Raw genomic sequence first — 6,448 nt, 5'->3', positions numbered from 1 at the left:
GTGCCAATAAAGCCAGCGAGTAGGATGAATTATACCTGGGTCTGTGATGCTGTACTAAAGTTAGGCAAATTGTTACTATTAGGGTAAATGAGGTAAAGTATGTACAGAATTTCTGTGTTATTTCTAAAAAGTACCTGTGAATCTATAATTGTTTCAAAAAATTCTTTATCTCAAAATTTAAAGTGGCCATAAGATTTGAATAGACACTTTACTCAAGGAGATATACACATAATAAGCATCCAAAAAGATGATCACATCACAGTCATTAGGGAAATGTGAATTAAAACCATGAAATCCCATTTACACCCACCAGAATGGCTGAAACAAGAAAGAGACAGAAACAAGTGTTGCTGAGTACATGGAGAAGTTGGGACCCTCACACCTTGCTGGTGAACACATAAAATAAAACAGTCATTTTGGGAAAGCTCTGTCAGACTCCTAAAGATTTAACATAAGCATATCAGAGAACACAGCAACTCCACCTTGTTATCTACCCAAGAGAAATGAAAGCATACGTCCACGCAAAATCCTGTGCATGGAGCTTCATAGTGGCATTATTGTTTATAGGCAAAAATACAGGAAAAAATCCAAAAGTACATGAACTAAGGCGGGGAGCAAACCGAACATGGCATCTCTGTGCATAGAGACATCATTTGCCAATGAATGGAGAGGAACTATGTATGCACTTTACAATGTGAAGGAACCTCGGAAACATTAAACCAGAAGCAAAATAAGAGTACCTATTGCATAGTTCCATTCACATGAAGTGTTCACAAAAGGCAAATCTAGGGAGACACATAGCAAATTAGTGTTTGTGTGGGGCTGGAGTGGGCAGAGGCTGAGGAACTCTGTGAGGTGCTGGAAGGTTCTCAAACTGGATTGTGGAGATGATCTGTGAGGCACTAAAAATTACACTGGGAGAATTTTGTGGTGCGTAAGTCATACCTCCACAAAGCTGCTAACAAAAGGAAAGAGAAGATGCAGGGGAGAAGTGATGGCCAAAGGAAGGTCTCAGGAAGACAGACAACAGAACAAATAAATTAAGAACAAAAGGAGCCCTGGCTGGTGTGGCTCAGCGAATTGAATGCCAGTCTGTGAATCAAAAGATTGCCTGTTCGTTTCCCAGTCAGAGCACATGCCTGGGCTGTAGGCCAGGTCCCCGGTTGGGGGCACATGAGAGGCAACCATACATTGATATTTCTCTTCCTCCCTTCCTTCTCTAAAAATAAATAAATAAAATATTTTTTTTAAATAAAAAGGACAATAGGAGAGTGACCCTGGGCCCTTGAGAACAAGTCAACCAGTGCCAAGTGGGCTTCAGCTTCACTGAGCACTGTGACTTTTATGATGTCCACTCCCCTGTAAAACACACAGGGGAGGTGCATTTGTCCTGGTTAACAGGTGGTGAAAGGGGACTTACCTCTCTAAGGTCACACTCAGGTGGTACAGACACAGAAAGGCCTGGATGTCCTGATTCCTCACTTGGTCCCTGTGCCAGGTTCACCCTCCCCCTAACCCCATGAGGTACAGCATTGCTCTATTAGTTACTGAAGAATAAATCTTCTATCTCCCTTTTTCCTCTTCTTTCAAGCAATCAAGTTGTGGGGGCAAAAATAATTTTTTTGTCGCCTCTCACTGCAAAGTCCCCCACACTAACCACTGTTGAAAATGGGAATTAACAGGAAAGGCTGTACAAGGGCACAGAATGCTGACCAGGTGCCTCTGTGAATGCTCCTGGGACATTGCCCCATGAGGTGAGGGACGACAGCAGGATTGAAGGTCCACAGAGAATGGATAGGGTCCCTAAAATGGTCAGGGCATATCTGCTGTCCCAGGTTCTCTGAAGGGAAGCATGAGAATCCACTATGGGCAACCTAAAAGGAGTAACTCAGCAGGTCCCAGAATCTGGTTCTCCCAGGGAGAATCTGGAGTCCACGTAATGGAGAGAAATCCAGTATCTCTGCCCCCATGTGTACTTCATGGACAGGAGGCTATTCACTGGGTGTGACACTGTACTTGGACATCATGGGGCACTGTCATGTGTACATACGGTGGCAGGAGAAATGAGGGGAAACAAGGAGAAAGGGAGGCAGACAGGAGTAGCCCAGGTACATTTCATCACACTCCACATTCCTATCTCCTATGTCTTAATTACTCCCAGGAGATCCCAGACTCCCATCATTTGATTCCCTGGACCCCAAGTTCACTTCAGGCTTTGCCAATAAATGCATCCTCTGCAACACAGTCCATCAAGATAAGCCCTGTTGAGCCTGGGAAGAAAGCATTGAGATTAGAGCACAGTTGGGAGCCACTAGCCCTCCCCACTGTCAACTGAGCACTCTTTGTCCCCGTAGCATGGAGGCTCAGAATGGAAATCCAGGATCCTTGGCTCAGGCTTTGGCCATGTGCACAGTTGAGTGACATTTGTAGAGCTATTGCCGCCAGTTCCTCTCATATGTGCTCCAAATTGCATGTCCTGTTACACTAAGGGAGCAGGGGGAAGCTTATACCTGTGCAGAAGGAGGAGAGAGGCATCTCCACACCTCAGCACAGCCCCTCCCAACACTTCCCACTGCCAAAGAATCTCACCTGGGCTCTTCTTGCACAACAATGGGCACAAACAATAATAATACAACAGCAGCAACACCCAGAATGGTTGGCATCCACTGAATGCACAGGGGCCTTTCCTGAGAATGACCGGGGCACCCCAGAGCCACAGGCCTGCTCTCCCCTCCCCTGCCCTGGCCCTTTGCCCTACCAGGGTCCAAAACCCCTCCAGGCTCATCCGGGTTCACCCGGGGGCACAGGGTGTGCATTGTGATTCACACTGTGGTCCATGTAGCACGGGACCCTCTGCTCCTCTCCTTAGAGAAACCTATGGACACCCAGATCTGGTAGGTCCCAGTCCCATCAGGCAGGATTCCTCCTAGAATGCTGGGGCCCTGGCTCTGGGGTTCTTCAGGCCAGTGACATGTTCTGGGGAGAGAAGCTGAAAGCCCAGCATGTCAGGGTAACTGTGCCTTCCAAGGCCTGACTGAAGCCACATTCACAGCTGGGGGTTCTGGGGAGGACATGGCAGAGCCAGTGAGGCTTGGGGCCAAACCTTTCTCCTTCTAAGGAGATGGGAAAACAGAGTGCTCCTTCCATCGTCCCAGCTCTGGCTGACCCCTCACTGGCCTCCACCTTCCCTGAGTCTGTTCTGTCCCCTGGAGCCCAGTTCTTGTAGACTGGAAAGAGGGTGGGCAGGGATAGGGCCACACTCTCCTGGATCCTTGTTGATGCTGAGGAGGGGGTGTGAAAGGTAGAATCTGGGGGTGGCCTTCTGTGACAGGCTGGGAGCCCGGGGGGCTAGTCCCCAGGTGAAGGGCTTCCTCTGCTGCCTGACACCCTTCTTCCCTGGGTCAGTGTTCTGTCTGTCAGAGGGCGCACTGTATCCCTGGATTATTGTCACTGGGACAGTTCAGTTCCCTCCCCACCCACCTGTCTATCCAGTGGCATTAACAGGACAGGCCAATTACAATACAGCATGCCAAAAGAACACATATGCATCCCCCAACACAGGAAGGGTTTGCTGGGGCAGAGTGGGGGGACCTCAGGGATCTGCAGAAGAGAAAGGCCCCTGCCCAGGGTTACACCTGTTCTCTGTGAAGCCCACCCTGGATTCCAGATATCTGTGCACTCTTCCATAACGCCCTCCCTTCACATGGCCCAGGCACCCCTGCTGTGAGAGCCATCTGTGTCCCAGGACATCTTGGATTCCATAGCCAAGGTCTGAGCCAAGGACCAGGCACTGTCCATCCACGTGGTGACAGGAGAGGAAGGGCTGACATTGCAGCAGAAATACCTGCAACCCCTGCACTGTTGTCTTGCTTGATGTCCCAGCCTCAAATCTCCTGGACGGAATGTAAGCCTGACCCAGCCCCAGCAGTGACTTCTCCACTCCCTATGCTCCCCTGCCATTCCTGGCCAAGTGAAGAACTGCAGCCAGAGGGCACGCTCTGCTCTCTCCTTGTCTTCCTGTGCTGGCTGTGTGAGAGTCACCTCTGTGCTGAAATCCACAGACTCCCACCACTCACCCCACTCCAGGCATATCCTATGGAAAGAGACGGACCCTGCTCTCTGCTCCAAACTGTCCTGGAACCACCTCACATCACTCTTGCCCCATCCCCATTCTCATATCCTTTCTGGTGCTGCAGGGCCTTGATTCCTGCCTGAGTCATCCTGAGGTCCCCCTGTTCTCTGTCTAGTCCTTGGTTCCTGTGTCCCAGGTCTCAGCTCCCAGGACTGCGTCTGCCCACTACCCCAAGGGCTCTGCCCAGCTTTTCTCACAGCCACAGTGCAGGAAGGGACAGCCATCCACGTGTCTCTCAGCTCAAACTCTCAATTGCACAGATCCATCTTGGGACCCCCTGAGGTTTTAGTGAAGATGGGATCCTGGCCAAGGAGGAAAGCACAGATAAAACTGCTTCCTGAAAATAACCGCACACCACAGTTTAACATGCAAGGTCTGCTGTCCTGGTCCTCTTGCAGATGCAGAAAATGCACATGTATGAGGGTCAAGGATGAGGATTTCCAATGCAGGACAGTAGAAGAGGGAAAGGGATGTGGGGACTGAGGAACTGGAGATGGGGGAGATGGTCACGTGCAGAAGAGGTGCCATTAGAGGGAGCCCTGGCTCCCTGAGGGCACAGGTAGGAGGTCAAGGGAGAGGCTGGCCAGCAGGGGCAAGAAGGTCATAGTGAAGGGAGTCTTGCCCCAGAGGGTGGAGGGGATGTGAAGGGTCCAAGATGGGAGGGATCCATGGTCAGAGTGGCTGTGGGGTAAAGGAGGGTTAAGGGGAGAGGGATGTGATGGGCTGCTGCCTGTGGCAAAGGCTCATCATGGATGAGGTGCGGAAAGGGAGGGTGTGGCAGTGATGTGAGGGTTGTGAGGGGCTGGGTTGTGGCCCCAAGGGAGTTTAGGGTAGGCAGGTACCCCTGGGAAGGTGGAGGTGTGAACCTGGGCCCAGAGTGGAAGAGGCATGGTGAGGCCCCAGTTGAGGATGTAGATGAACCTGCCGGTGTCCCTGGGGAAAAGCAGGTGACAGGGGTCTCAAGGAGTCAGTGCAGTGTACCCAGGGGCAGTTTAGAGTTAGAAAGGAGAGGGGTTGTTAAGAAAAAATAGAACTTAAATGCCCACAGCAGGCGGGCAAGATGCATGGCCTGGGGAAAGACCTACATAGGTGAGAGTGGTTCAGGGTGGGGTGGAGGCAGGTCATACCCCCAGAGAGGATTAGGATTGGACACCAGCACAGGAGTGGTGCTGGGAGCAGGCCCGCTGTAGGGAAAGGCCAGAGCTGATCAAGTAGCATAAACAAGGATTTGAATACTTGGTGTAGGAAGTAAGAGGCCACTGGGCCACTGGGTCAAGGAACCAACTGGTGAGAAGGGAGGGGAGGCCAAAGAAGCATTGGACCAAGGACAGTTTGCATGTCAGTGTGCAAATGGAAAGTCAATGTTCCTAGATGTCCTAACCTGACATCTAGGAACCTCCCACCTTGACACTACATATATTGGTGTTATCTGTACCTATGCCTTTGTTTCAAGAGATGGGACATGAAATCATCAGATCAGCCCACTGCAAAGACTCTGCCCCCTGGAACTTAAAGGACTCTGTATTAGGGAGGAGGCTGACACTGGAGGAGCCAGGGACTCCGGGTCTACTGATCACTCCTACACAAAGAGATACTGAAAAGTGGTGCAGGACAGTCCATTTCCTCCAGGGACCAGGCAGGGAAGTCAGAGCCATGAAGGATGTGTGTCCAATTCAATCAAAGAAATGCCATTACCTGAAAACCTCTGTGTCACACTTGTAAATCCACAAATGCTCTAATAGAACATCAGAAAACCAAAATACCAGCTCAGGTGAGATCACTGAAGTTGTCTGAGAGGCTCTGGGAGACCTGCAGGTAGAAAGGACAACTCTATTTAGGGCTGCAGCCCACCAGCCCCTCTGCCTTAGGGCCCCAGGAAGGACCCTTTCTCTTCTTCAGGGCACAGTGAGGACATTTCTGGGGAGAAATATAGAATTGACTTGGGTTCCTGATGTTTTATACTTACTTGATGACTTTGCAGATGTCGAGTTCATTTTTGAACATGTTGGGATTAATTTGCTTTCATTCTAACTGTGGAACTGGGAAGTGTTTCTGAAGTAGTAGACAAGGACTGACCCTGAGCTTTTGCCTACCTCATGGTTCAGGCAATAATTCTAAGAGATTTTGAGCCAAGAAAATTCCAGGTAATTGGAATTTATGGCCAGGTAAACAGTAAATTCTCCATTTCTGCACATGTTTTAGATATTCCAGCTTGCCTAGCAATGTCCTAGCTTTACCCCAGTATAACCTTTTAAAATGTATCTTGCTTTTGAGTAAGCCACCTGGAATCAACTGTGGAATTAAGGTCAGTTAAGT

The 6,448-nt window shown here is 49.9% G+C and overlaps 1 pseudogene; it reads right to left on the bottom strand.

The window, feature by feature from the left end:
• Positions 1-2,781: 2,781 nt before the first annotated feature.
• On the bottom strand, positions 2,782-6,136 carry LOC123810321 (annotated as a pseudogene).
• Positions 6,137-6,448: the final 312 nt, after the last annotated feature.

Source organism: Phyllostomus hastatus, unplaced genomic scaffold (genome assembly GCF_019186645.2).
Source record: "Phyllostomus hastatus isolate PE091 unplaced genomic scaffold, TTU_PhHast_1.1 phas_scaffold_60, whole genome shotgun sequence".
In the NCBI taxonomy this organism is placed as follows: Eukaryota; Metazoa; Chordata; class Mammalia; order Chiroptera; family Phyllostomidae; genus Phyllostomus; species Phyllostomus hastatus.
Note: the sequence above shows the minus strand (reverse complement) of the source record. Positions and strands in the feature narration are given on the sequence as shown.